A 16,365-nucleotide genomic window follows, 5' to 3' on the forward strand; every position below is an offset into this window, starting at 1 on the left:
TGTATATGAGGTAGTTAAATTTAGTTAGTAATAACAAATATTAATAAATATTCTCAGGTCCAGTTAGTCTTCTATTCCTTTCCAACTTATCTTCAAATGCTATGGGTAAGAAAGTAGATAATCTAAGTCAAGAAGCAGTTCTTTCACAGAGAAAGAAATGCATTTATTGAGAATATACTATATTCTAGGAATTGATATGTAATCTCCATAATCTTGTCTGAAACCATTGAGGAACATATTATTTATTTCAATTTGTATATGATTAAACAAAACTCAGGGGAAAAAGTAATCCTGTTTACTATCAAATAGCTAGTAATGGGTGGTAAAGTAATTTGAGTTGAATTCTCTAAGGCAACTCCTATTTTTTTCTGTTATATTGTTCTATGCTGTAAGCAGAAACTCAATTTACTTAATAAATTAAGTGGACTATTCTCTATCTCTTTTTGCTCAATTTAATTTGTTTTGCAAACAGAATTTATAATCAGAATTACTAGAGAGAATATGTCTACATTCTAATTCCCCATAGAAGAGATAAAAGCACATGGACTAAAGGGGGAAAATTGTGGGACATAATCATTACATAATATTGGGTTGCATTGGATCGACTTTCTCGTGGTGCATCCCGTGAGTACCCATTCATTGGGGAAACTAACGATCCTTCCTAGCCGACTGAATCCACATGGATCCCAGTCACTTTCAAAGCCAGCAACAGCAGCTACTGACAGCTTTCAACCTGACGCTGTTGACTGGCTACGGAAGAAGGGCAAACGCTAGAAGAAGATTACATAATATTTGGTTATTAACACTTCTTTATGGACTCATCAATATTTTTAAAATTTAGCTCTTTTGGGGAGCTGGGCAGTAGCCCAACGGATTAAGGGAACATGGTGCAAAGCACAAGGACTGCTGTTAGGTTGCCAGTTCGCTCCCCCAACTCCCAAACTGCAGGAGGGTCTCTTCACAGGTGGTGGAGCAGATCTGCAGGTGTCTATCTTTCTTTCCCCCTCTGTCTTCCCCTTCTTTCTCAACTATTCTTTGTCCTATCTAACAACGATGACAACAATAATAACAACAACAAGGATAAACAACAAGAACAACAAAAGGAAAAAGCCTCCAGGAGCAGTGGATCTGTAGTGCAGGCAATGGAGCCCCAATAATAACCCTGTAGACAAAAATAAAAAATAAATAAAAAGTAAAATTTAGCTATCTTTTTAAAAATTATCTTGTAAAATAACAACTATAAGATATGAAAAATTTTAACTATATCAGAAACTTTTTATCATCATAACAATAATTATATTTATTATTATTGACTTTTTAAAAGTTATCTAATAGTGATTGACACGATTGTGTGATAATAGAGGTACAATTCCATAAAATTCCCACCACCAGAGTTCTGTATCCTGTCCCTTCCACTGGAAGCTTCCATACTTTTTATCCCCCCGGGAGTATTGAACCAAAGATTTTTATGGGGTGTAGAAGGTGGGAAGATCTGGCTTCAGTAATAGCTTTTCCACTGGCATTGACATAGCCCCAACCTGTTTCTATCTTTCCCTAGTGGGATAAAGCTCTGGGGAGGTGGGGTTCCAGGACACAGTGGTTAGGTCATCTACCCAGGCGAGACAGGTTGGCGTCATGGTAGCATCTGCAACTTGGTGGCTGAACAAGCATTAACATATAAATTAGAACAAACTGTTTAAGAATCAGGAACCTAAAGGTAAGAATATAGCAGATGAGATTTGGGGTCTTCATGTCAGAAGAAGCTAGGAAGTCTACTTTAGGTATATTCCAAGGGGCCCATGACTTTACTAATTTTTTCCTGAGTCCAACAGCTAATACGCTAACACTTGAGAAGATGGTGTCAGAGTTGAGAATAGGACCTGAAAGTGCTCAGGGCAGAGAGTAATTCCCAAATAAGGGAAAATATATAAATACCATTAACTGTGAACCCTATCAATCTGACCTAGGGCACATGTCTATTCTTATTTAACACATGAGTCTGTGTAACCTCTACATCCCTGTTGGTCTTAGGTTGCTTTCCATGGTCATAGCTAAGAACATTCTAGGCTGCAATCATTTAGGATTAGTCTTCCGGTAGAGTATGCTGATCCAACCTTCCTTTGGAGATTGGGGCAGTTTCTACCATTGTTCTACATTGAGGGCAAGGTTCTCTAGAAATCCACTAGAGGGTTTATGATGTTGTAGTGCAATATACCAGCTGATGGTAGGAAATTGGACACAGCATAGGGCTGACTTCAGCCTAGAGCATACAAAGATCTGAACAAACGCACAGGGATTGTGGATGGATCTGAATGGACTTAAGCACAGCCTCCAGAAGTCCAGCCTTTTTGGCCCTTGCTTCTCCTGTGCATAAGGATCTTGGCTGAGGGTACTTGAGGTGCCTGCCATGGCTGCCTCTCCTGGGAACTGAAATTGTTATTCAGCTAGCCGATAAACTCTTAAGACTCTCCTCTACAGCCATAATAAATAACCTGTAACTCTGCAGATAGATCATTGATTATTTTGCAGTACCTAAAATATACATCTCCTATTATTGTACCACCCTAATAAAGCTTTGATTGTTTAAACCTGTTCCCAGCTACACCACAGTCAAGTTCATTATTTGACATAGCCAAGTCTTTATTATTATTATTATTATTGTTACTTACTTATAAAAAGGAAACACTGACACAACCATAGGATAAGAGGGGTACAACTCCACACAATTCCACCACTCGAACTCCATATCCCATCCCCTCCTTTGATAGCTTTCCTATTCTTTTTTTTAATTTATTTTTTATTTAAGAAAGGATAAATTAACAAAGCCATAGGGTAGGAGGGGTACAACTCTACACAATTCCCACCACCCAATCTCCATATCCCGTCCCCTCCCCTGATAGCTTTCCCAAGTGGGATTCATCCCAGGAATGCAAGGCTGGTTCAACATACGTAAGTCAATCAATGTCATTCACCACATCAATAAAAGCAAAGCCAAAAACCACATGATTATCTCAATTGATGCAGAGAAAGCCTTTGACAAAATCCAACACCCATTCATGCTCAAGACTCTACAAAAAATGGGAATAGATGGGAAATTCCTCAAGATAGTGGAATCTATATATAGCAAACCTACAGCCAACATCATACTCAACGGACAGAAACTGAAAGCATTCACCCTCAGATTGGGGACTAGACAGGGCTATCCACTGTCACCATTACTCTTCAACATAGTATTGGAAGTTCTTGCCATAGTAGTCAGGCAAGAGAAAGAAATCAAAGGAATACAAATTGGGAAGAAGTCAATTCTCACTATTTGCAGATGATATGATAGTATACATAGAAAAACCTAAAGAATCCAGCAGAAAACTACTGGAAGTTATTAAGCAATATAGCTTTCCTATTCTTTAACCCTCTGGGAGTATGGACCCAAGGTCATTGTGGGATGCAGTAGGTGGAAGGTCTGGCTTCTGTAATTGCTTCCCTGCTGAACATGTACATTGACAGGTTGATCCATACGCCCAGCTTGTCTCTCTCTCTCTCCATAGTGGGATGGAGTTCTGGGGAATTGGAGCTCACATTGGTGAGGTTGTCTGTCTAGGGAAGTTTGGTTGGCATCATGTCTTCTTAATTTAATTACAGCAGTTCTTGATGAAGATGACTAGTGATGGTGGAGAGAGGCTTGTTAGAGGAGTGCCAGACACTTTTTATGTTATCGTCTATACCTGTAATGCATGAATCAGCTACTAACATTAGTATAACCTATTTTTGAAATCAGGAGGCTGATTTAAATACTTACACTGATTTGTTTATTAGCATCACAGTATGATCTCCCTCTCCCTCTCTCTCTTTGATTACCATAATTTAAAAAGCATGTGTCACCAAGATCTTATCTGTTTCACTGGTAGTACTGTTTATTGTGACCTTGTGATTTAACATTTATAGGCAATTTTTAGCCAGCATTTGCGGCATTTAGCATTTTATTATCCCAAATATGTTCTGCTTTGAATTTCTGTGTGTGCCCTACAAATCTTTTCCTATTTCTGTAACCACCTTAAGGGATTTGGCAAGAACAGTAGAGAAAGAGTTAGAGATATATGAATCACTTCCTACCCTACAATTAGCACATGAAGAGAGAACATAGTGAAAACAATAATTCCTCAGGCATATGTGGTTTTTATTTTAAGCCAAAATAGTTTCTCTCTGAGTTTTTCAGCTACCATTTTGCAAATGAGCCTTTTGCTTGCAAAAATCTGCTTTAACTACTTTAGCAAATTGCAATTTACACTCCTTTTATCATTTAATTCAAGGGTATACTTTGCATTTTATCTACAGGATTTTAAATGAAACACCTCCACTGGCAAGAACCCCAGGCGAGCTCTATGGAATCACTTCTTTGGAAAGATAACCATTTGAAAAATATTTTATGTATGTTTTCAGTACATATGGAGAGAAACTGAGAGGGTACATCTAAAGAACACAAAAACATCTACTCAACACAAAACATCTATATGCTGTGATATTTGTATTAGTCAACATTCAGAGGCACCCCAAGTATCCAGGAACAGACTAAAAAATGATTAATGAAATCGTGGCACATATTACATGATGAACTACTACAAACCTGTAAAAATGATGGTATCAGACTAAGAAGACAGTATAGTTGTTGAGCTTTGCTCTCTCTTTCTCTCACTTTGTATATCTATTTTATTAAACTACATAAATAAAATATTTAAAAAGGAAATGTTGACATCAGGATGTAAAAAAATTGGATCACCTGTATATTTTTTAATTTAATGTGGAATGTTTCACACTTTGGCATGTCATTCTCACACAGAGGCCATGCTGATTTTCTCTGTATTATTCCAATTTTAGTGTATGTATTCCAAAGTGAGCACTATATTATTGTTATTAATAGTGGCTAAAACTGGGTACAGCCAAAATGATTGATATTTAAATGTGTATGTATATTTTGATGTATCCATATACTAGACTATAACACAGCAATAAAATAATTGAATTATAACAACTGAAGCTTGATAAAGAAGCTAGGCATTACTATATATGTTTCCTTAGAGAAGACAAAATTAATCTACACTCACAGAAACCATATCAGGGTAGCATGTACCAAGTATGGAATGGAGAGTGATAGTAGTGTATATGTTAGGTTGGTAGGTTAAGGACAAGGGACTGAAAACCGATTTTAGCTATGTGAAAGCTATGATTTTTTTAAGTTATATTTTTTCCTAACCTAATTTCAGAGTATAAATTTTTAATCTATCTTAAATTGGGATTTCTATCAGTTAAAGCTTTCTAAAAATAAGTCTAGTTTTGAGATGTCAGTTGTCTTCCCATGAAGACCATTTTCAGGAATCTTGTATTCATAGAAGTACTTTGGCAATTGAACTTTGCATTAAACAATCTCTCAGGCAGTTTAATAATATAAGAATCTTTGGTAAAAGTCTATTTATATTTTCTAAAATTTCACTTACTCATACTTCTAGTCTAGTTTCCAATACTTCATGTATAGACAGTGTGATTCAATATGTTAACGGTCTTTATTTTTCTTTTAAAGAAGCAGGTAATCTGAAAAAGTTGTTGCAAAATGTAATAACTTTCATAATGGAAATACTCTTAATGCTCACCCATAACAGCAGTTAGTATCACATTCTTAATATTTTATTTTAACATATTTAAGTATTAATTGATAATAGTTACAATAATTATAAGGTGGCTTATTTATAGGGCATTTTAGTAATTCCTAATATATTTGGAGATTTTGATATGAAGGAAATTTATAGCATATTTCCAGTACACTTCCAAAATGTTATCTTTCAAAACCCACTTGCGTTTAGCATCTGGTTTGCACAGTTCAGGAAAACCTCAAGGAAAAAAATGTGAATGTTATGCAGATTACTGTAGATAACATAAAATTTTTGTAGTTTAGCATTTTGAATTGTGTACAATTCAGCATTTTTCATAAGTATAAATAATTGAGCATGAACCATGCAAAGACTTGATTTACCTAAGTTTCTTTGAGAGCCATCAGATAAGGTACTTAAAATGAACTAGGTACAATTTTTCCATTATCACTCTTTACTGTATATGCTTCTACTTAATCTCATTGGTGAAGACAGTGCAGAATGATCTGAATTAAAAAAAAATATATATATATATATAGTAGTTGATCAAAACAAGATGGTCCCATCTATTACCCTTTATTTTTCTTTTGACATCGCTGAGACCAAGAGTTTATAAAACAAAAATATTAAACCAAATTTATCAATAAACTGGATCAAGAATAGCACTAGTGACAGCAATCCAATCATTCACTTACCCTGAAGTATAAATAGACTGAGAAACTGTGAAATTTAAATCACGGCAGAGTTGTTGCCTTTCTTGAGTTTTAGTTTGAAACTTCTTTGAAATTGTTTTTTCATTCATAAACATTTACATCTCTGAGATGGATGAATCAGTTCATCAGAGACCTTGGTATATGGAAGTATCATTTAAAAATATATTGTATTATTATTGTTATTTTTATTTGATAGGACAGATAGAAATTGAGAGCGGAGGGAAAAATACACTTGGAGAGAGAAAGAGAGACACCTACATACCTGCTTCACTGATTGTGAAGCTTCCCCCTTCAGTTGCAGAGCAGGTGCTCAAACTATAATAGTAGCTTTATTCTAGAGAATGACCTCTTTGTGTATCTATTCCTCTATTCCTACCAGTTATATTGCACTATTGCAATGTCCTTGACATCACAAGGCAAACCCTACCCCCTTTCAAGAAGGGTTTCATGTAGATGTGATTTCATTGCTCAGGGATACATTTTCACTCTTATAGATGGGTGGTGGGCAATTTGTGGTTCACCCAGTTGAGTGCACATACACTAGAACCCTTATTTAACCTCCTGGTCCCCACTTGCATAGGTAAATCTTTGCAAGTGGTGAAAGAGTGCTGCTTGTGCCTTTCTTTCTTCCTGTCTAATTCCCCTTTCCGTGTTCATTTTTCTCTGTCTCTATTGAATAAAATAAGTAAGTAAATAAATAAATGTTTAAAAAGTAGAAAGAGAGGGGTGATATCATAGCATTGAGAGGAGGAGACATCATAACCACTAATCTTCACCAAAAGCCATTGCCCTCTCGATGTGGTGCTGCAGCTTGAACCTGCACATGATCACACAAGGTCATTGCACTACTGGGTAAGATATCCTCTTTTTCCTACGAGGTACTTATGATGTTGATGATTACCATTAAAACTTTTATTTTTCGTCTGTGTAATACTACGTTTTATAGCAGACTTTTTTCCCCTTTATTTTAGTATCACAGAGAGTGACTAAAGGGGAGAGCAAAAGAGAACATGGTTCCTTTAGTGACTTGTGAACCCCCGTGTGTGGCCCTCTTATGTAGTACTGAAGGCTCAGATCAGGTTTTTGTGCATTTTAAAGTGTACAAGGCATATCTTAGACCATGACTCTATCTCCTAATTTGGGCAGAAAGCCAACCCTACACTTATGTGCAATATACCAACAAAGAGAAATCTAGTTGTGTTTGATGAGATTATTACTAGGAACAAGTATTTCTTTTCTGAAACTTGAATATTTACCATTTGCTCTCTCCTTTATGAAAAACAACTTAGTCCTCCTTCCCTTAGCTTACATAACTTACACATGAGTTAGTAGGCATTTTACCAGATTCATCATTCTATGTTACATGGCTCTTATTTGGTTCATAGTACCCTATCCATATTTATTACTTCTACCACCAATAATAATAATTTTCTACTTTTATTTAAATAAATAAAATGTTACCTCCTGGGTTATCACTGGGGCTGGGTGCCAGCACTATGAATCCACTGCTCCTTGTTGCTTCTGCCCCCCAAGCCCCCCACCCCTTTATTAGATAGGGCAGAAAGAAATTGAGAGGGGAGGGGAAGGTAACAAGGAGAAGAGAAAGACAGCTGCAGATTTGCTTAACCATTTGTGAAGCCACTCACCTGTAGGTGGGGAGACTAGACCTGGATGTGGGATCCTTGAGCAGGTCATTGTACTTCATGATGTGCCTTTAACCTGGTGCCCCACTGCCCAACCCCTATTTATTTATTATTGGATAGAAACAAAGAGAAATTGGGTGGAGAGGGGGGCATAGAAAGGGATGAGAGGGAAGGAGAAGAGAGAGAAAGAAAGAGAGAGAGAGAGAGAGTCGCCTGCAACCCTGCCTCACCACTCGTGAAACTTTCCTTGTGCAGTTGGGGACCAGGGGATTGAAACTGGGTTCTTGATCACTGTAGCATATGTGTTTAACCAGGTGCACCACCACCTGGCCCAACAATGTTAATCTTTAGACCACAGTTAAGAAAATATGAATATGCATGCTTTTCCCCAACTTTGTGCTAATAGAATTCAATACAGTATATGGGACACACACAAAATCTTTATAAAAATTTAATGAGTTTGAGTAAAAATTTAGTGTGCTAGTAACAATATAAAGGGTAATTAATATTTGCGATTCCTTTCTTTCTTTTTAGTTTATTTATTGGGGGATTACTGGTTTAGAGTCAACAGTAAAATACAGTAGTTTGTATATGTGTAACATTTCTCAGTTTTCCACATAACAATTCAACCCCCACTAGGTCCTCCTCTACCATCATAGTCCAGGACCTGAACCCTCCCCCACTCTCCCACTCCAGAGTCTTTTATTTTATGGCAATACACCAATAAAGTAATTTCTTAAATATTTACTAATTTTTATATACCTTTATAATCCTGTTCGTCATTTACACATCTTCGACATACATTTAATTTTATCAGTAGAATTATAGGATATAACTTAAATAAATTGTTACTATTTATGAAACCTATAAATGAATATTCACTACGTTGACATAATGGAGGAAACAAAAGTTTGCTAACTTCCTGACCCAAGTGAGACTCATCATTATTTTATATATATATATATATTTGACTCATACATGTTCTCACTAGCCTGATATTACCTACTTGTTATAATTGTCCATTTCCTTCCCAATTTCTTGAAAGTCTGCATTTGACCTGGTATCTTACTGAGTTGCATTGTTTCAAACCACTTCTGTGTTTTTTTCAAGGTTATTTTATGGCCATGCTGAATTTTGATCTTGACATTAAAAGTGTTAATCAGTCTTTTCAACTAAAGAGAACTGTAAATTACTAAGTTCACAGGGTTTTATTTTGTCTAAGTCACTGATGAAAATATTAAATAACCTCTAGCCCTGGATTGACCTCTACATAATAAACCTGTCTTCCTTGTTTGACTAAGAATGGTTAATGAGTTTGATTGTTCTACCTATTATTTTTTTTCAGGGAATAGCTCTGTGTTGATCTACTTTTATCAGTTTGTAAATAAATTATGTTCCTAGTATTTGTTTCATATTAATAATGCCTGATTTCAAATTCTGAATGCCAATGTCTAACGTTAGTGAATCATAATTCTAATACCAATAAATAATAGAAACCAAAGTAGACTGATACAATTAAGAACAGTTTCAGCAAAGTCTCAATCTGTTGTATTTTTTTCATGCAGTGTTCCCATTATCTCAGTTCCATACTCCTTGAACATAAATTTCCTTTGTTATGCATCACTCTAAGTGACTTTATGATTACAACAGGAGATGAAATTATTTTACTTGTCATTTGCTTATGGGAACTTCTTGGAATGAACACTTCATTATCATTAATTTAGTCATCTATTTACTGCTTAGGTCTGGCTTATGTTGATGCTGGGGACTGGACCTGGAACCTTGAAGTCTCTGGAATAGAAGTCTCTGCATAATCATTATGCTATTTCCCAGTCCCATCACTTCCATCACTTGCTTTTTTTTTTTATTAAAATGTGAATTCCTCAAACATAAATGAATATGCATTAATCTTTGACCCTTAGTGCTTAGAATGATTGAAAACTACTTAATGACTATTTATTGAATAAACACAGGCATGTCATGAAATAGGAATATTTGGAATTGTGAGTGATCAACAGTGTTGACAATAGTCTGAAATCTAAGAACAACATACTTTAAAGATGTGGGTGGATATTTAAGGAGCTAATAAGATAACAGATAGTATGTATTCAGTTTTCACTTATAGATGAAGAGGATTTTGACTGCACCATTATGGATACAATAGTGAAACCATTTATTATTCTACTTCAGTGTGAAGACTGTGCAATATATATGGCTGGGTGGTGGTGCGCTTGGTTAAGTGTACATGTTACCATGCACGAGTATCCAGGTTTGAGCTCCCAATCTCCACCAGCAAAGGGAAAGCTTCACAAGTGGTAAAGCAGTGCTGCAGTCACATCTCTCTCTCTCTCCCTCACTCCCTCTGAATTCCTCTCTGTTCTATCAAGTAAAATAAATAAAAATTTAAATAACATTTAAAAATAAATAAATACATTCAGTATAATCTCAATGAAAACACAAGCAATATATAATTTGGGACACTGTTAACTTCTGGTTTTTGGTGGTGGTGCTGGTGATTAAACCTGACTTTTGGTGCCTCAATAATGAAAATCTTTTTTGCATAACCTTTATGCTATTTCTTCAACCCCCCTTCTGTATTATACTTCTCAAATATCTTAACATAATCCTTTTCAAGAAAATAAAAGACTCCAAAGGAAAATGCCAAATAATACAGTTCATTTTCAGATTACAGTGTTAGGGAAAAAAACACAAAACATATACTTATTTACATTTTACTTAAGTTTTTAGGCGACTTGGATTTTATAGAATTTTATTTGGTTTTCAGAGGGAAAATTAATTAGTATAAGGTACATAGATGCATAAATATAGAATTCATTTTCAATTTAAAGAATAAAAGTCGTTATGACTCATTTGTAGACCAATAAAAACTAATTTCTTTGGGAGTCGGGCTGTAGCGCAGCGGCTTAAGCGCAGGTGGCGCAAAGCACAAGGACCGGCATAAGGATCTCGGTTCGAACCCGGCTCCCCACCTTCAGGGGAGTCGCTTCACAGATGGTGAAGCAGGTCTGCAGGTGTCTTTCTCTCCTCCTCTCTGTCTTCCCCTCCTCTCTCCATTTCTCTCTGTCCTATCCAACAACGACAACAACAATAATAACTACAACAATAAAACAACAAGGGCAACAAAAGGGAATAAATAAATAAAATAAATATTAAAAAAAACTAATTTCTTGCTATTTTGTAGTATCCTTTTTATATATCACTTCAGCCTGTTTAAATGCTTTCCAATGTACAGATAGGTTAATTTGTTTATATATTTTCAATAAACAATAGGCCCAAATGTGCTATAATGGAGGCTATATGTTTCTATATATAATATATAGAATTCTATGTTGTGCATAAGCAAAACATAGAATCCATAATGAAGTTTGTCTTCAATTTTGTATAAAAATGGGTTATTTTTTTCTGATCTTTAAATGTGTCTTTAAATAAATGTCTTTTATAGTTTATTCTTTTTATTTATTTTTATTTATTTTATTTTTTAACCAGAGCACTGTTCAGCTCTGGCTTATGGTGGTGTGGGGGATTGAACCTGGGACTTTGGAGCCTCAGGCATGAGAGTCTGTTTACATAACCATTATGCTATCTACTCTCCGCCCCTTATAGTTTATTCTTTTTCATAAGGTGAATGTTCATAAAAATATTAAATGTAGATATATTAGGAAGACTCTAATTAAAACATTTTCTGTTTTGGAAAAAATTTTACTGTCTTGGGAACGCAAATATCAAATGGTATACTGTTATAAAGAATGTTATGCTATGTTCTGGCAAAAATAATTGGTCCATTAAATAAACTATCACAGTTCATTCTCATTTTCAGATTATAAATTAAGAATGAATAAAAGTAAGGTGAGCTTATTATGCAATTCATGTATTACACAATTATAATTTCTACACAAATGATTATACTTTATATGGGAGAAATAATGATTTATACATCTCCTCATCACAGATATCTGCATAGCTTACCCACCACCAGTATGACATGTCTCTCTCTCTCTCAGTGATAGTGTCCCTAACTCTTTTACCACTGCCTTCTGACTCTTCCCTTTAGAGTCCTTGATTTGCATTGTTTTTATAATCAATTGGAGCATTTCTTTCATATATTTGATAATTTGAATAGCTTTAGTAAACAGTCTATTCATGTCCTGTCTGCATTGCTAAAGGGGTCATTTGCTTTTTTGTTGCTAATTTTTGTGAGCTGTTTATACACTTGACTATTAGCTCTTTTTATTTTATTTTTATTTTTTATTGCCGCCATGGTTATTACTGGGGTTTGGTGCCAGCACTATGAATTCACCACTCCTGGCAGCCACTTTCTCCTCTTTATTTTTTTCTTACTTATAATTTTTATTTGATAGGACAGAGAGAAGTTGAGAGTGAGTGGGGGGATAGAGAGAGGGAGAGAAAGATAGATACCTGCAGACCTGCTTCGCTGCTCATGAAATGGACCCTCTGCAGGTGGGGAGTGGGGAGCTTGAACCCAGGGCCTTGCATTTGTTAATATGTGTGCTTAACACATGTGCCACTATCTGGCCCCCATTACTAGGTCTTTATCTGATATATGGCTTGTAGAAATATTTTTCTAGTCAGTAGTGTGTCATTTTGTTTTTGTAATGATTCCTTTTATTGTTCAGAGCTTTTCAATTTGCTTTTGTTTTCCTTGTTGTACTTGGAGTCTCTGAAGACTTTTAAGAAGCTCTTATTTTACATTTACTCAAATATGAAATTTTGAAATATTAATGTATGTTTAATTATTAGTTTTTATCCATGTATGACATATCTTAAAATGGTTTACAGTTTTCTATAAGCTATATGCAGCTTGAATTTTAGAGTCTATTTTTTAAAGTTATATTTATTTACTTATGAGAGTGAGACACAACCAGAGAATCACGCTCACACATGTGGTGCCATAGGTTAAACTTGAGACCACTCATTTTTGAAGTCAAACACTGTTGTTATGTAATTCAGGATTCTTCTCTCTCTTTTGCCATATTTTGTCTTTTTCTGATTTTATTGAGGAGGGAGATTAATGGTTTATGATACAGTCTCTGACTTATAGGAACAACCTCTCATTTCATCTTAACATGTGTCTGGGAAACACATGCTGCCCCTTCCTAAGGCTCCATTTCCCCATCCTACTCCAAGACCCAAAGTCCCTTCTGTTGTTAAAATTTCGGAAGGCTCTTGCCGGGCGGGTCTAGCTTCACGGGCGGGTAACAGAGACGCGGAGACAACAGCTGGGCAGGGAAGCTGTATTTCTTTATTCAGGAGCAATGATTCATAAACTAAGACAAACTAATCACCAAACAGAACTCTGCTGTCTCTTTGCAGCGGCACAAGCACTCTCTCTTACTCTGGAACTCAGGAACCCAGCAACTCTGTCACTCTGGAACTCTGGCGGGTTTCCTTCGGGGCGGGGCCAAGCGGGCCCGCGAAATTTAACTGGACTGATCCAATTCTCTTGGCGGGGGAGAACTAGAACCCAATGTAAAGCATACAATACCCTTCATCTACTGCTGTTCTTTCTCTCCTCACCCAGAGTCTGTTGCTTTGGTGCAATACACCATACCCGATTCAGTTTCACTCTATGTTTTCCCTTACTGTCCTCTATTCTCAACATCCACCTTTGAAAGAGATCAGTTGGTATTTTTAAGTAAGTATGGAATTTTGTTCTCAATATTCATTCTACTTCTTCTTCTAGCGTTTGCCATTCATTCTACTGAATTACAGTAAAACAAACAATCAAAACCCTAAAGTTATTCCACTGTCCCCTGCATCTATTTAGTCTTTGAGAACACAATGCACATATAAAACCTGCCTTCAGAAACATTCCACTACTTTACAGTCACCTGTGAATTGTACATTCCCAGACATCTGAGCCTACTCCTTACTCGTGTTAAATTTATTTTTTTCTCTTAGAATCTATGATTTGGGATTGCCATACACCAACTTACCTTTCCCCCCTCATCTATTGCTTGAGTGTTTGCTTCTTATATGTTGCTAGGTTATGCTTATCATGATTATGTGTTTAAATTGAAAGGGAGATTTTTTTTTTTTTTTTTTTTTAGTAATAGTTCAGTCTATCTTACTGGCTGACTGTATCTTCTTTCCTTTACTCAAGTCCTTTCTTCTTTTCATCTTTCTTAGATTCAACATGATCTTCACTTATAATATGCATGTTGGTGAGAACATTTCTTGATTTTTCACTAGTGCTGCTTTTCTGCCATGCGACTTTATGCAATATTCTAACCAATCCCATATGCAAAGAACAATCTTATATTTTATATGTAATTACCATCATACTTCCTTTTTAGTATTTTTTTCCAAGTTTAACTTTTCAAAGAAGTCTGTCTGAAATCATTTTATACATTTAATGAACCTAATTTATGGACCTAAAATAGCAGACTTCTGCATAACAGAGTTATTTGCTTTACAGAAATTTACTTCTATTCTTTGTTCCCGTTTCCATATAATATGTCCAAAGTTATATGAAGGAAATTAACTTGTTGAATGCTACATATAATAAAGAGTTCAACAGAATAGCATCAAGTATATATTTATTTCATTACTTACAATCAACATTAACAATAGCAGTAGTAAAAAAGATAATTTCTACATACAACAGTTTCAGTTTTTAATATTTTTTTCTTAAATTCAGTTGAAGGTCCTTCACACTCTATTTGTCAGTTTGGCTTTAAGGTTTTCATTTTGTTGGCTAAAAGACAGATAAAGGGGATTATGAACAGAACTGAGCCCGGTTTCTGCTAATCTCCAACTTGAATTCTTTCAAGGGTTGCAAAATATGATTCAAGTATTTCTCAAACCCTTATAACCTGAGCCAGACTTTGTCATCTGTCTGGTGTATGTGCCATCATGGGTGGATTTGGAACTGACATTTTATATCTCTGATCTCAACTGTATAAGTATTTGTTTAGAGTGATTATCAACATAGGACACAGATACTTCCTCCTCTGATGTATAGATGATAGAATAGTTCTAAACTGGGATATGGTAGATTGGGCAGGCATGAAATATCAGCAGGCAGGAGACATATATTCAAGAAAACTCAGATTTTATCTTTTTCCAGTGGTAGAATATAGAATAGTTGCTTCTACAGTGAAAAAATGCTATTTCTTAAAATTTTGGTTACATTAAAGATATCTATACAACCATACTGCTTATCTAATTTTATAGCAGTAAACATTTCTCTTAAATATCTTAAAATTGAAGTTAAATTTTCTTTGGAGTTGTTATCAAGGTTTTATTTTTCTATATCTTTTCTAGGACTAAGGAATATGTTCAAGCATTGAGAGAAATTTTCATCCATTATTTCTGTATTCATCCTTTTTAGTTATTGACACAGACCTTTATTAGATGAATTAATACTCTTAAAGTTACAGTTTCTGTTAGCTTAATGGAATTAGATTAAATATATTATGTAAATATTCTCATTTATCAAAAAATTGTTGATAATAGACTCAAAAGGCTATATGAGATTCATAGTTTTGATAACATAATGAATCATCTCAAATAGTTTACCAAGTCTTGAAAAATTTTTTGGATTAAAATTCTTGAAATATAACTGCTATAGAGATCTGAGAATTGTGGAAGAAATTTAAGGCTATCTATTTATACCCCAATTCCCTTTTCCATATTACAAAATTAATTCTTATAACTTAGCACAATTGGAAATCTCTAAATTTGTATAACTTTCTTTAGAATTAAAAAAAACAATAAAAAGTTTCAACAACTGGGAGTCCAGCGGTAGCGCAGAGGGTTAATTAAGCTCACGTGGCGTAAGGCACAAAGACCGGTGTAAGGATCCGGTGTAAAGATCCTGGTTCGAGCCCAGTCTCCCCACCTGCAGAGGAGTCGCTCCACAGGGGGTGCAGTAGGTCTGCAGATGTTTATCTTTCTCTCCCCTTCTCTGTCTTCCACCCCTTTCTCCATTTCTCTCTGTCCTATCTGACAATGATATCAATAACAATAACAGTAATAACTACAACAAAAATAAAGAGACAACAAGGGCAAGAAAAGGGAAAAATAAACAAATAAAAATTAAAAAAAATTTTTTTAAAGTTTCAAGATCTGCCAAACTGATCATATAAAACCCATCAATTATTCAACAATTTTTGAAAACTATGCATTTACTGAAGGATGGTTTAAGTACAAAGATGCAAAAGAAAAATTAAGTCTTTATTTTCAAATAACTGAAAATAAATCCTCAAATATTATTCTAACCATAGGAACTTAGTGATTAATGCTGTGAGAAATTCTTCTATAATCTTAAATTTATTAAGTAAAATATCTTGTTTCTGAAGCTAGAATGCCCTGTTCTCATCCTAATGA

General features: G+C 35.1%; 1 non-coding gene across 1 annotated transcript; it reads right to left on the reverse strand.

Moving 5' to 3' along the window:
- Window positions 1-4,789: 4,789 nt before the first annotated feature.
- Window positions 4,790-4,895, reverse strand: LOC132542753 (U6 spliceosomal RNA). Its single transcript, XR_009553725.1, has one exon. It is a non-coding gene; the product is annotated as a U6 spliceosomal RNA (small nuclear RNA).
- Window positions 4,896-16,365: the final 11,470 nt, after the last annotated feature.

This window comes from Erinaceus europaeus, chromosome 1 (genome assembly GCF_950295315.1).
Source record: "Erinaceus europaeus chromosome 1, mEriEur2.1, whole genome shotgun sequence".
NCBI classification, from domain to species: Eukaryota; Metazoa; Chordata; class Mammalia; order Eulipotyphla; family Erinaceidae; genus Erinaceus; species Erinaceus europaeus.